At 39.9% G+C, this 15,180-nt stretch overlaps 1 pseudogene; it reads right to left on the reverse strand.

Moving 5' to 3' along the window:
* Positions 1 to 2,063: 2,063 nt before the first annotated feature.
* Positions 2,064 to 6,178, reverse strand: LOC138988982 (large ribosomal subunit protein eL36 pseudogene; annotated as a pseudogene).
* Positions 6,179 to 15,180: the final 9,002 nt, after the last annotated feature.

The following is a 15,180-nucleotide window of genomic DNA, read 5'->3' on the forward strand; positions in this document are numbered from 1 at the left end:
GTTCCTCTGCCGTTTCTAAAACCAGCTTGAACATCAGGAAATTCATGGTTCACATATTGCTGAAGCCTGGCTTGGAGAATTTTGAGCATTACTTTACTAGCGTGTGAGATGAGTGCAATTGTGCGGTAGTTTGAGCATTCTTGGGCATTGCCTTTCTTTGGGATTGGAATGAAAACTGACCTTTTCCAGTCCTGTGACCACTGCTGAGTGTCCCAAATTTGCTGGCATATTGAGTGCAGCACTTTCACAGCATCATCTTTCAGGATTTGAAATAGCTCAACTGCAATTCCATCACCTCCACTAGCTTTGTTCATAATGATACTTTCAAGGCCCACTTGACTTCACATTCCAAACCTATATGCAGGTCAGGAAGCAACAGTTAGAACTGGACATGGAACAACAGACTGGTTCCAAATAGGAAAAGGAGTACGTCAAGGCTGTATATTGTCACCCTGCTTATTTAACTTATTATTTAGCTCTCTGTTCTGTTCCATTGATCCATTTTTGTGCCAATGCTACATTGTTTTGATTACTGTAACTTTGTGGTATTGTCTGAAATCTGACACAGGGTTATGTCTCCTGCTCTGTTCTTTTTTTTTTTTTCCTTCCAGATTTGCTTTGGCAATTCTGGGTCCTTTATAGTTCCTTAGAAAATTTAGGATTATTTTATTTATGTGAAAAATGTCATGGGTAATTTGACAGGAATGCTTTGGGTACTATGACCATCTTCACAATATTGACTCTTCCAGTCCAAGAGCGTGGGCTCTCTCCATTTTTTCTGAATCGTCTTCAATTTCCTTAGGGTGTCCCTGGTGGCTCAGATGGTAAAGCATCTGCCTGCAATGCAGGAGACCTGGGTTTGATCCCTGGGTCGGGAAGATCCCCTGGAGAAGGTAATGGCAACCCACTCTAGTACTCTTGCCTGGAAAATTCCATGGACAGAGGAGCCTGGTAGGCCACACAGTCCACTGGGTTGCAAAAAGTCAGACACGACTGAGCGACTTCACTTTCAATTTCCTTTATTAATGTTTTATAGTTGACAGCATATAAGTCTTCTACCTCCTTGACTACATTCTTCAGCCCAGTGTATCTCAGGTCTGGCTCTTCAGGGCACTGCCATACTGACCCCCAGTGGTGCCACGGCCAGACTTTGGGCCTAACCATGGTTTTGGTTGTTTCTTATCTGAACAACACAAGAGAAGGCTCTACACATGTACATCACCAGATGGCCAACACCGAAATCAGATTGATTATATTCTTTGCAGCTAAAGATGAAGAAGCTCTATATAGTCAGCAAAAACAAGACCAGGAGCTGACTGTGGCTCAGATCATGAACTCCTTATTGCCAAATTCAGACTTAATCGAAGAAAGTGGGGAAAACCACTAGACCATTCAGTTATGACCTAAATCAAATCTCTTACGATTATACAGTGGAAGTGAGAAATAGATTTAAGGGACTAGATCTGATAGATGGATTGGCTGATGAACTGTGGACGGAGGTTCATGACATTGTACAGGAAACAGGAATCAAGATCATCCCCAAGAAAAAGAAATGCAAAAAGGCAAAATGGCTGTCTCAGGAGGCCTTACAAATAGCTGTGAAAAGAAGAGAAGCAAAAATCAAAGGAGAAAAGGAAAGATATAAGCATCTGAATGCAGAGTTCCAAAGAATAGCAAGGAGAAATAAGAAAGCCTTCCTCAGCAATCAATGCAAAGAAATAGAGGAAAACAACAGAATGGGAAAGACTAGAGATCTCTTCAAGAAAATTAGACATACCAAGGGAACATTTCATGCAAAGATGGGCTCAATAAAGGACAGAAATAGTATGGACGTAACAGAAGCAAAAGATATTAAGAAGAGGTGGCAAGAATACAAAGAAGAACTGTACAAAAAAGATCTTCATGACCCAGATAATCACAATGGTGTGATCACTCACCTAGAGCCAGACATCCTGGAATGTGAAGTCAAGTGGGCCTTAGGAAGCATCACTATAAACAAAGCTAATGGAGGTGATGGAACAGAATTCCAGTTGAGCTATTTCAAATCCTAAAAGATGATGCTGTGAAAGTGCTGCACTCAATATGTCAGCAAATTTGGGACACTCAGCAGTGGCCACAGGACTGGAAAAGGTCCATTTTCATTCCAATCCCAAAGAAAAGCAATGCCAAAGAATGTTCAAACTACCACACAATTGCACTCATCTCACATCTAGTAAAGTAATACTCAAAATTCTCCAAGCCAGGCTTCAGCAGTATGTGAACTGTGAACTTCCTGATGTTCAAGCTGGTTTTAGAAAAGGCAGAGGAACCAGAGATCAAATTGCCAACATCCACTGGGTCATTGAAAAAGCAAGAGAGTTCCAGAAAAACATCTATTTCTACTTTATTGACTATGCCAAAGCCTTTGACTGTATGGATCACAATAAACCATGGAAAATTCTGTAAGAGATGGGAATACCAGACCACCTGACCTGCCTCTTGAGAAACCTGTATGCAGGCCAGGAAGCAACCGTTAGAAGTGGACATGGAACAACAGACTGGTTCCAAATAGGAAAAGGAGTACGTCAAGGCTGTATATTGTCACCCTGCTTATTTAACTTATATGCAGAGTACATCATGAGAAACGCTGGGATGGAAGAAGCACAAGCTGGAATCAAGATAGCTGGGAGATCAATAACTGCAGATATGCAGATGACACCACCCTTATGGAAGAAAGTGAAGAAGAACTAAAGAGCCTCTTGATGAAAGTGAAAGAGGAGAGTTAAAAAGTTGGCTTAAAGCTCAACATTCAGAAAACGAAGATCATGGCATCCGGTCCCATCACTTCATGGCAAATAGATGGGGAAACAGTGGAAACAGTGTCAGACTTTATTTTTTGGGGCTCCAAAATCACTGAAGATGGTGATTGCAGCCATGAAATTAAAAGACGCTTACTCCTTGGAAGGAAAGTTATGACCAACAGAGACAGCATATTAAAAAGCAGAGACATTATTTTGCCAACAAAGGTCCGTCTAGTCAAGGCTACAGTTTTTCCAGTAGTCATGTATGGATGTGAGAGTTGGACTATAAAGAAAGCTGAGTGTCGAAGAATTGATGCTTTTGAACTGTGGTGTTGGAGAAGACTCATGAGAGTCCCTTGGACTGCAAGGAGATCCAACCAGTCCATCCTAAAGGAGATCAGTCCTGGTGTTCATTGGAAGGACTGATGCTGAAGCTGAAACTCCAATACTTTGGTCACCTGATGCAAAGAGCTGACTCACTGGAAAGGCCCTGATGCTGGGAAAGATTGAGGGCAGGACAAGGGGATGACTGAGGATGAGATGGTTGGATGGCATCAGTGATTCAATGGACATGGTTTTGGGTGGACTCCGGGAGTTGGTGATGGACAGGGAGGCCTGGCGTGCTGCGGTTCATGGGGTTACAAAGAGATGGACACCACTGAGTGTCTGAACTGTTTAATGAAATAGTATCACATCTATTAGTGAACCTGTCCTATAGAGTGTGATCAAATCACTCAAACTGGTAATGGGCCAGGTCTTTATCAGGGTGACAAAACAAGTTGTATGGACAGTTTTGTGGTTGCTTATAATAACACGTTTCTTTCTTTTTTTTTTCTGGAAAGATGTATTGTGCAGAGGAGAAGGGCTCGATCCTCTTGGCTGCCCCTTTCCTCATGGCGACCAGGACGTTGCTCAGCTCCTGTCTCTTCCTTTTGTCGCAGATGTGTGTCCCCACCCTTTACTTGATGAACTTGAGTGCCTACTTGTCCTTGGAGACCTAGAGCAGCTCCATGTCCTGTCGCTCAGAAGGGGTGAAGACCCACGCCTCCCAGATCATGTCCCGTATGAACTTGGTGTGTTCGGTGAGGCTCCCACAGCGGCAGCTGTGCCTCAGCTCGCTCACGTTCTCGGTCATCTTGCGGCCCTTGTTGAGGCCCACAGCCATTTGGTAGCACAGAGCCATGGCTGTTGTTCTTCAGTGGCTGCCGCAGCGGAAGTTGTAATAACGCTTAACAAATATATGTGCTGGGCAGAATTTGATCTAAGACTTACTTTCATTGTATCCTTTTAAACAAGGTTGTGGGGAAATAGCTAGCTATCATCCATGTTAAACTTAGTTTTTTATTGCCAGTAGAATCACTAAGAGCTGTACATGAAATCATTGTCTTGAATCAGCTGAAAATAATTGGATGTATATTTTTAACAGCATGAACATCTTTCCAGTTCCTGTAAAACACCTTAAAACACATGTTCTTCTTTCACCTCTTGGAAGGTCCACAGTGATTATCCAGATTCTTTGTCTTCCTGAAGCCTTTCCAGTCCTCTAGCAGATCCTATCTCCTCTCAGTTCTGATAGTATTAAATTGCATATCACTGCATTTCAAAATTTGTCTTTGTGGTTCACTTCATACCACTTGATAGACTAAGTTTCTTAAAAAAAATTTTTTTTACCTGTTTTACCCTTTCACCTATTTATGTCACCTCCCGCACTCTACTACCACTGGAACCATCAGTTCAGTCTCTATGAGGTCAGATTTTTGGTTTTTAGTTGTTGTTTTGTTAAATTCATGATTTAAGAGAGATCATGCAGTATTTGTCTTTGTCTGGCATATCTCACTTGGCATAATGCCCTCAAGGTCCATCATATTATCACAAATGGCAAGATTTCAATCTTTTTTTTATAACTGGATAATATTCCATTATATATATATGTTTTTTTTCACCTTATCTTTATCCATACAACTGTTGCTGGACACTTAGGCTGCTTCCATATTTTAGATATTGGAAATAATGCTGCAGTGCATTTGGGGATACATTTATCTGTTTGAGCTAGTGTTTTTATTTTCTTCAGATATATACCCAGATGTGGAATTGCTGTATCATATAGTAGTTCTATTTTTAATTTTTTGAGAAACCTCAATGCTGTTTTTAATAGTGGCTGCACAAATTGTCATTCCCACCAACAGTGCACAAGTGTTCCCTGTTCTCCACATCCTTGCTAATAACACTTGCTATTTTTTGCATTTTTGATAACAGCCTTTCTGACATGTTTGAGATAATAACTTTGTGGTTTTGACTTGCATTTCCCAGATCATTAGTGATGTTGACATTCTTTTTTAAACAATTTTTTAAACTGAAATGTTGATTTATGATGATGCCCTAGTTTGAGGTGTATAGCAAAGTAATACATATGTGTGTGTGTGTATTTCTTTTTTTTTCCCATTCTCTTCAATTGTAAGTTATTACAGATATTGAGTGTAATTCTCTGTGCTATATAGTAGGTCCCTTTAGGTTATCTATTTTATATATAGTAGTGTGTATATTTTAATCCAAACTTAATTTCTCTCTCCCCTTGCTTTTGGTAACCATAGTTTGTTTTCTAGGTCTGTGAGTCTGTTTTGTAAATAAGTTCATTTTGTGTGATGTTTTACAGCCCACATATAAGTGATATTATATGGTATTTGTTTTTCTGACTTACTCCACTTAGTATAATAATCTCTAGGTCCATGTATGTTGCTGCAAATGACATTATTTCATTCTTTTTTATGACTAATACTCTATCATGTATGTATACCATATATTCCTTATCAATTAATCTGTTCATGGACACTTGTTTCCATGTCTTGACTATTGTAAATAGTGCTGGAATGAATAATGGGACACATGTATCTTTTGGAATTATGGTTTTCTCCGGATATATGCCCAGGAGTGGGATAGCAGATTATATGGTAACTTCCTTTTCTAAATTAATTAATTAAAAAAAAAATACACACACTGCATGGCATGCAGGATCCCAGTTCCCCAAAAAGGAATCAAACCTGTGCCTGCTGCAGTGGACTGCCAGGGAAGTCCTAGCAGCTGTATTTTTAGTTTTTAAAGGAACTTCCATTTTGTTTTTCGTAGTGGCTGGATCAATTTACATTCCTACTGACAGTGTAGGAGGGTTTCCTTTTCTCCACACCTCTCCAGCATTTATTGCAGATATTTTGATGATGGTCATACTGACCCATGTGAGGTGACAGTTCATTGTAGTTTTGATTTGTACTTCTCTAATAACTAGTGATGTTGAGCAAATTTTCATGTACTTTTTGGCCATTTGTACATCTTTGGAGAAATGTCTATTACATCTTTTGCCCATTTAATGATTGGGTCATTTGGTTTTTGTATATTAAATTGTATGAGCAGTGTGTATTGTATATTTTGGAGATTAATCTCTTATTGGTCACATCATTTGCAAATATTTTCTTCCGAGCTCCACGTTCTCTTTTCATTTTTTTTTTAAAATTTCTTTTGCTATGTTGTTATTCAGTCACTAAGTCATATCTACCTCTTTGTGACCCCATGGACTGCAGCACACCAGGCTTCCCTGTCCTTCACCATCTCCCAGAGTTTGCTCGAACTCATGTCTACTGAGTTGCTGATGCTATCCAAGCATCTCATCTTCTGCCATCCCCTTCTCCTCCTGCCTTCAGTGTTTTCCAAGATCAAAGTCTTTCCCAATGATTGGCTCTTTGCATCAGGTGGCCAAAGTATTGGAGCTTCAATTTTAGGATCAGTCCTTCCACTGAATATTCAGGGTTGATTTCTTTTAGGATTGACTGGTTTGATCTCCCTGCACTCCAAGGGACTCTCAAGACTCCTCTCCAGCACCACAATTTGAAAGCATCAGTTCTTTGGCACTCAGCCTTCTTGATGGTCGAACTCTAACATTTGTACAGGACTACTGGAAAAACCATAGCTTTGACTATTCAGACCTTTGTCAGCAAAAGCTTTTAAGCTGAATTAGGTCCCATTTGTTTATTTTTGTTTTTACCTTCATTACTCTGAGCACTGAAGAATTGATGCTTTTGAACTGTGGTGTTGGAGAATACTCTTGAGATTCCCTTGGACTGCAAGGAGATCCAACTAGTCCATTCTGAAGGAGATCAGCCCTGGGATTTCTTTGGAAGGAATGATGCTAAAGCTGAAACTCCAGTACTTTGGCCACCTCATGTGAAGAGTTGACTCATTGGAAAAGACTCTGATGCTGAGAGGGATTGGGGGCAGGAGGAGAAGGGGACGACAGAGGATGAGATGGCTGGATGGCATCACTGACTCGATGGACGTGAGTCTGAGTGAACCCCGGGAGTTGGTGATGGACAGGGAGGCCTGGCGTGCTGCGATTCATGGGGTTGCAAAGAGTTGGACACGACTAAGTAACTGAACTGAACTGAACTCTGAGAGATGGATCCAAAAAGATATTTTTGTGATTATTTCAAGGAGTAATCTGCCTCTGTTTTTCCTCTAGGAGCTTTATAGTATCTGGTTTTACATTTAGGTCTTTAAACTATTTTGACTTTATTTTTGTGTGTGTGCTACAGTGTCTAATTTCATTTTTTTTTTACATGTAACTGTCCAGTTTTCCCAGCACCAGTTATTGAAGAGACTGTCTTTTCTCCATTGTATATTCCTGCCTCTCTTGTCTTAGACTAAATGGCCATAGGTGTGTGGGTTTATTTCTGGGCTTTCTTTTTTTTATTTCCCATTCTATTGATCTATATTTCTGTTTTTGCACCAGTACCATACTGTTTTGATTACTATAGCTTTGTAATATGGTCGGAAGCCAGGGAACCTTATTCCTCCAGCTCCATTTTTCTTTCTCAAGATTGCTTTGGCTATTCAGGGTCTTTTGAGTTTTCATACAGATTAAAGGGAAAAAAAATTGTTCTAGTTCTGCCAAAAATGCCATTGATAGTTTGCTAGGAAGTTCATTAAATCTGTGGATTGCCTTTGGTACTATACTAACTTCTAGAATACTGATTATTTCAATCCAAGAACATAGCATATCTTTCCATTGGTTTGTGTCATCTTCAGTATTTTCATCAACAACTTATAGTTTTTGAAGTACAGGTCTTTTGCCTCATTAGGTAGGTTTATTCCTAGGTATTTTATTCTTCTTATGTAGCAGTAAATGTGATTGTTTTCTTAATTAATATTTCTGATCTTTTGTTGCTAATATATAGCAATGCAAGAGATTTTTGAAGTATTGATTCTGTATCCTGCAGCTTTACTGAGTTCATTGATGAGTTCTGGTAGTTTTCTGCTAGCATATTTAGGATTTTCTGTGCATAGTATCATGTCATCTGCAAACAATAGCAGTTTTACTTCTTTTCAAATTTTATTTCTTTTTCATCTCTGATTGGTAGAATTCCAAAACAATGTTTAATGTGGCAAGAGTAGGGGTAACCTTGTCTTGTTCCTGATCTTAGAGGAAATACTTTTATCTTTTCATTATTGAGAATGATGTTATCTATGGATTTGTCATGTATGTTCAGTTCAGTTCAGTCGCTCAGTCATGTCCGACTCTTTGCGACCCCATGAATCACAGCATGCCAGGCCTCCCTGTCCATCACCAACTCCTGGAGTTCACCCAAACCCATGTCCATTGAGTTGGTGATGCCATCCAACCATCTCATCCTCTGTTGTCCCTTTCTCCTCCTGCCCTCAATCTTTCCCAGCATCAGAGTCTTTTCAAATGAGTCAGCTCTTCACATCAGGTGGCCAAAATATTGGAGTTTCAGCTTCAACATCAGTCCTTCCATTGAACACCCAGGACTGATCTCCTTTAGGATGGACTGTTTGGATCTCCTTGCAGTCCAAGGGACTCTCAAGAGCCCTCTCCAACACCACAGTTCAAAAGCATCAATTCTTCGGCACTCAGCTTTCTTCACAGTCCAACTCTCACATCCATACATGACTACTGGAAAAACCATAGCCTTGACTAGATGGACCTTTGTTGACAATGTAATGTCTCTGCTTTTTAATATGCTATCTAGGTTGATCATAACTTTCCTTCCAAGAAGTAAGCGTCTTTTAATTTCATGGCTGCAATCACCATCTGCAGTGATTTTGGAGCCCAGAATAAAGCCAGCCACTGTTTCCCCATCTATTTGCCATGAAGTGATGGGACCAGATGCCATGATCTTTGTTTTCTGAATGTTGAGCTTTAAGCCAACTTTTTCACTCTCCACTTTCACTTTCATCAAGAGGCTCTTTAGTTCTTCACTTTCTGCCATAAGGGTGGTGTCATCTGCATAAGTGAGGTTATTGATATTTCTCCTGGCAATCTTCATTCTAGCTTGTGCTTCTTCCAGCCCAGTGTTTCTCATGATGTACTCTGCATGTAAAATAAGCAGGGTGACAATATACAGCCTTGACGAACTCCTTTTCCTATTTGGAACCAGTCTGTTGTTCCATGTCCACTTCTAATTGTTGCTTCCTGATCTGCGTACAGGTTTCTCAAAAGGCAGGTCAGGTGGTCTGGTATTCCCATCTTTTTCAGAATTTTCCATAGTTTATTGTGATCCATACAGTCAAAGGCTTTGGCATAGTCAATAAAGCAGAAATAGATGTTTTTCTGGAACTCTCTTGCTTTTTCTATGATCCAGTAGATGTTGGCAATTTGATCTCTGGTTCCTCTGCCTTTTCTAAAACCTGCTTGAACATCTGGAAGTTCACGGTTCACATATTGCTGAAGCCTGGCTTGGAGAATTTTCAGTATTACTTTACTAGGTGTGAGATGAGTGCAATTGTGCGGTAGTTTGAACATTCTTTGGCATTGCTTTTCTTTGGGATTGGAATGAAAATGGACCTTTTCCAGTCCTGTGGCCACTGCTGAGTGTCCCAAATTTGCTGGCATATTGAGTGCAGCACTTTTACACCATCATCTTTTAGGATTTAAAATAGCTCAACTGGAATTCCGTTCCATCACCTCCAGTAGCTTTGTTCATAGTGATGCTTCCTAAGGCCCACTTGACTTCACATTCCAGGATGTCTGGCTCTAGGTGAGTGATCACACCATCGTGATTATCTGGGTCATGAAGATCTTTTTTGTACAGTTCTTCTTTGTATTCTTGCCACCTCTTCTTAATATCTTTTGCTTCTGTTACGTCCATACTATTTCTGTCCTTTATTGAGCCCATCTTTGCATGAAATGTTCCCTTGGCATCTCCAATTTTCTTGAAGAGATCTCTAGTCTTTTCCACTCTATTGTTTTCCTCCATTTCTTTGTATTGATGACCTTTATTATATTGAGGTAGGTTCCCTGTATTCCCACTTTGTAGAGTTTGTTTTTCTTTTAATCATAAATGGATGCAAGGAGATTCAACCAGTCTATCCTAAAGGAGATCAGTCCTGGTGTTCACTGGAAGGACTGATGTTGAAGCTGAAACTCCAATATTTTGGCCACCTGATGCAAAGAGCTGACTCATTTAAAAAGACCCTGATGCTGGGAAAGATTGAGGGCAGGAGGAGAAGGGGATGACAGAGGATGAGATGGTTGGATGGCATCACTGACTCAATAGACATGAGTTTGAGTAAACTCCAGGAGTTGGTGATGGACAGGGAGGCCTGGCATGCTGCAGTCCATGGGGTCACAAAGAGTCAGACACGACTGAGCAACTGAACTGAAATGGATGTTGAATTTTATCAGAAATTTTTTCTGCATTTCTTGAGATGATCATATAGTTTTTATTCTTTAGTTAATATGGTGATTGATTTTTTGACACTGAAGAATCCTTGCATCCCTGGGATAAATCCCACTTGATCATGATTTAGTCACTAAGTAGTGTCTGACTTTTTATGATCCCATGACTACACAGCATGCCAGGCTCCTCTGTTGTCCACTCTCTCCCAGAGTTTGCTCAAACTCATGTCCATTGAGTCAGTGATGCTATCTAACCATTGTATCCTCGGCTGCCCCCTTCTCCTTTTGCCTGCAGTCTTCAACTACCAGGGTCTTTTCCAGTGAGTTGACTTTTCACATCAGGTGGCCAAAGTATTACTGCTTCAACTTCAGTATCAGTGCTTCCAATGAAATGAATATTCAGGATTGAGTGCCTTTAGGATTTATTGGTTTGGTATCCTTGCAGTCCAAGGGACTTTCAAGAGGATTCTTCAACACAATTGGAAAGCATCAGTTCTTGGACGCTCAGCCTTTTTGGTGGTCCGACTCTCACATCCATACATGACTACCAGGAAAATCATAGCTTTGACTATACAGACCTTTGTCAGCAGAGTGATATCTCCGCTTTTAAATACGCTGTCTAGTTTTGTCACAGCTTTCCTTCCAAGGAGCCAGTGTCTTTTAATTTAATGGCTCCAGTCACTGTCCACAGTGATTCTGGAGCCCAAGAAAATCTGTGACTGCTTCCATGTTTTGCCCTTCTCTTTGCCATGAAGTGAGGGAGCAGATACCATGGTCTTAGTCTTTTGAATGTTGAGTTTTAAGCCAGCTTTTTCACTCTCCTTTTTCACTTTTATCAAGAGGCTCTTTAGTTCCTCTTCACTTTTTGCCATCAGTATGGTATCATGTGCATATCTGAGGTTGATGTATCTCTCAGCCATCTTGATTCCAGCCTGTGATTCATCCAGTCCAGCATTTGTATGTGGTACTCTACATTTAAGTTACATAAGCAGGGTGACAATATACAGCCTTATCTTACTCCTTTCCCAGTTCTGAATCAGTCCATTGTTTCATGTAAGGTTCTAGCTGTTGCTTCTTGACCTGCATACAAGTTTCTCAGAAGACAGGTAAGGTGGTCTGGTATTCCCATCTCGTTCAGAATTTCCCACAGTTTGTTGTAACCACACAGTCAAAGGCTTTCACACAGTCAATGAAGCAGAAGTAGATATTTTTCTGGAATTCCTTGCTTCTTCTATGATCCACTGGATGTTGGCAATTTGATCTCTGGTTCCTCTACCTTTTTTAAACCCAGATTATACATTTGGAAGTTCTCAGTTCACATACCCTTGAAGCCTAGCTGGAAGGATTTTGAGCCTAACCTAGCATGTGAAATGACTGCAATTGTGTGGTAGTTTTAACATTGTTTGCCATTGCCCTTCTTTGAGATTAGAATGAAAACTGACCTTTTCCGGTTCTGTGGCCACTGCTGTATTTTCTAAATTTGCTGACAAACTGAGTGCAGCACTTTAACAGCATCATTTTTTAGGATTTTAAATTGCTCAACTGGAATTTCATCACCTTCATAAGCCTTGTTTGTAGTAAAGCTTCCTTAGGCCCACTTGACTTCAGATTCCAGGATGTCTGGCTCTAGGTGAGTGACCACACCATCATGGTTATCTGGATCATTAAGACCTTTCTTGTATAGTTCTGTGTAGTCTTGCCATGTCTTAATCTTTTCTGCTTCTGTTATGTCCTTACCTTTTTTTGTCCTTTATCATGCCCTTCCTTGCATGAAATAGTTCTTTGATATTTCCAATCTTTGACGAGATCTCTAGTCTTTCCCATTCTATTGTTTTCCTGAATTTCTTTGCATTGTTTATTTAAGAAGACCTTTTTACCTCTCCTTGCTATTCTCTGAAACACTTCATTCAGTTAGTTATATCTTTCCCTTTTTCTCTTGCCTTTCACTTCTCTTCTTTCCTCTGCTATTTTTAAAGCCTCTTCAAGACAACCACTTTGCCTTCTTGCATATCTTTCTCTTTGGAATGGTTTTGGTCACTGACTTCTGTACAATGTTCCAAACCTCTGTCCATAGTTCTTCAGGCAATCTATCAGATCTAATCCCTTGAATCTGTTCATCACCTCCACTGTATAATCATAAGGGATTTGATTTAGGTCATACCTGAATGGCCTAGTGGTTTTCCCTGCTTGCTTTGATTTAAGCCTGAGTTTTACAATAAGGAGCTCATGATCTGAGCCACAGTCAGCTCCAGGTCTTGTTTTTGCTAACTATGTAGAGCTTCTCCATCTTTGGCTGCAAAAATAATATTCAATCTGATTTCGGTATTGACCATCTGGTGATGTCCACGTGTTGAGTTGTTGCTTGTATTGTTGGGAAAGAGTGTTTGCTATGACCAGTGTGTTCTCTTGGCAAAACTCTTCTTAGGTTTGCCCTGCTTCATTTTGTACTCCAAGGCCAAATTTTCCTGTTATTCTGTGTATCTCTTGACATCCTACTTTTGCTTTCAAATCCCCTATGATGAAAAGGACATTTTTGGAGGGGTGTTAGTTCTAGAAGGTGTTCTAGAAAGTGCTGTAGGTCTTCATAGAACTGGTCAACTTCAGCTTCTTCAGGATCAGTGGTTAGGGCACTGGATTGGGGTTGGATTACCATGATATTGAATGGTTTGCCTTGGAAATGAACTGAGATCATTCTGTCATTTTTGAGATTGCACCCAGTTACTGCATTTTGTACTCTTTTGTTGACTGTAAGGGCTACTCCATTCCTTCTAAAGGATTCTTGCCTACAGTAGTAGATGTAATAGTCATCTGAATTAAAATTTTCCATTCCTGTCCACTTTAGTTCACTGATTTCAAAGTGATGATACTTTCAATGCCATCTCTTGCTTGACCACATCCAATTTCTCTTGATTGATGGACCTAACATTCCAGGTCCTAATATTGTTCTTTAAAGCACTGGACTTTACTTTCACCAACAGACCCATCCACAGTGGAGCCTCATTTCCACTTTGGCCCAGTTCCTTCATTTTTTCTGGCACTATTGGTAATTGTCCTCCACACTTCTCCAATAGCATATTGGACACCTTCTGACCTTGGGGGCTCATCTTCTGGTGTCATGTCTTTTTGCCTTTTCATACTGTCCAAGGGGTTCTTCAATCAAGAATACTGGAGTAGTTTGCCATTCCCTCCTCCAGTGGACCACATTTTGTCAGAACTCTTCACTGTGACTCATCTGTCTTTGGGTGGTCTTGCACTGCATGACTCATAGCTTCATTGAGGTATGCAAGCCCCTTCACCCCGTGAAGGCTGTGTCCTTCTAATGTATTGTTGAATATGGTTTGCTTGTCCTTTGTTGAGAATTTTTGTATCTATATTCAGAAGTGGTATTGGCCTGTAACTTTCTTTTTGTTGTATCTTTGTCCAGTTTTGGTGGCCTCATTGAATGAGTTTTGGAGTATTCCTTCCTCTGTAATTTTGGGCAATAGTTTCAGAGGATAGGTGTTACATCTTCTCTATATTTTTGATGTAATTCACCTGTGAAGACATCTGCTCTTGGACATTGTTGGGGGTTTTTAATCACAGTTTCAATTTCAGTACTTGTGATTGGTCTGTTTATATTTTCTATTCATTACTGGTTCAGTCTTGGGAGATTGTACCCTTCTAAGAATTTTTCCATTTCTGCTAGGTTGCCTTTTTATTGGCCTATAGTTGCTTTTATTGTTGTTCAGTTGCTAAGTCATGTCTGACTCTTTGTGACCCCATGAACTGCAGAACACTAGTGTGCCCTGTCTTTCACGATCTCCCTGAGTTTGTTGAAACTCATGTCCATTGAGTCAGTCATGCCATCCAACTGTCTCGTCCTCTGTCGTCCCCTTCTCTTCTTGCCCTCAATCCTCCCCAGCATCAGTCTTTTATGGTGCGTTGGCTCTTTGTATAAGGTGGCCAAGGATTTGGAGCTTCAGCTTTAGCATCAGTCTTTCCAATGAATAGTCAGGGTTGATTTCCTTTAGGGGTGACTAGTTTGAACTTGGTAGTCCAGAGGACTCTCAAGAGTCTTCTCCAGCACCACAGTCGGAAAGTATTAATTCTTCAGCGCTCAGCTTTCTTTATGGTCCACCTCTCATGTCCATATGTGACTACCTGAAAAATCATAGTTTTGACTATACAAACCTTTGTTGGCTAAGTGATATCTCGACTTTTTAATACACTGTCTAGGTGTGTCACAACTTTTCTTCCAAGGAGCAAAAGTCTGCAGTGATTTTGGAGCCCAAGAAAATAAAATCTGTCACTGTTTCCACTTTCCCCCCATCTATTTGTCATGAAGTGATGGGATTGGATGCCATGATCTTTGTTTTTGGAATGTTGAGTGTTTTTTATTTTGAAACAAATATGAATATTTTTAATGATAAAAGATAAAATTCACAAAGAAGATAGACATCATAAAGCATTAGACACCTAACAACAAAGAAACAGATACAGAAAGCAAAAATTGGAAGAAATAGAAAAGAAAAAAATACATAATCATATTGAGACATATTAACATTTCTCTGAGAATATATTTCTCTGAGTACAGAAAAAATAACAGTATCTTGAATGATGCCATTAATAATTTAAATATTTATATTTAATTAATTTATATTAATCTTATATCTCACACAAACATATTTAAAATTTTTCTCATATGTTGTTATTAGATGTCCATAGGATATTTAGAAA

This window comes from Bos mutus, chromosome 8 (genome assembly GCF_027580195.1).
Source record: "Bos mutus isolate GX-2022 chromosome 8, NWIPB_WYAK_1.1, whole genome shotgun sequence".
NCBI lineage: Eukaryota > Metazoa > Chordata > Mammalia > Artiodactyla > Bovidae > Bos > Bos mutus.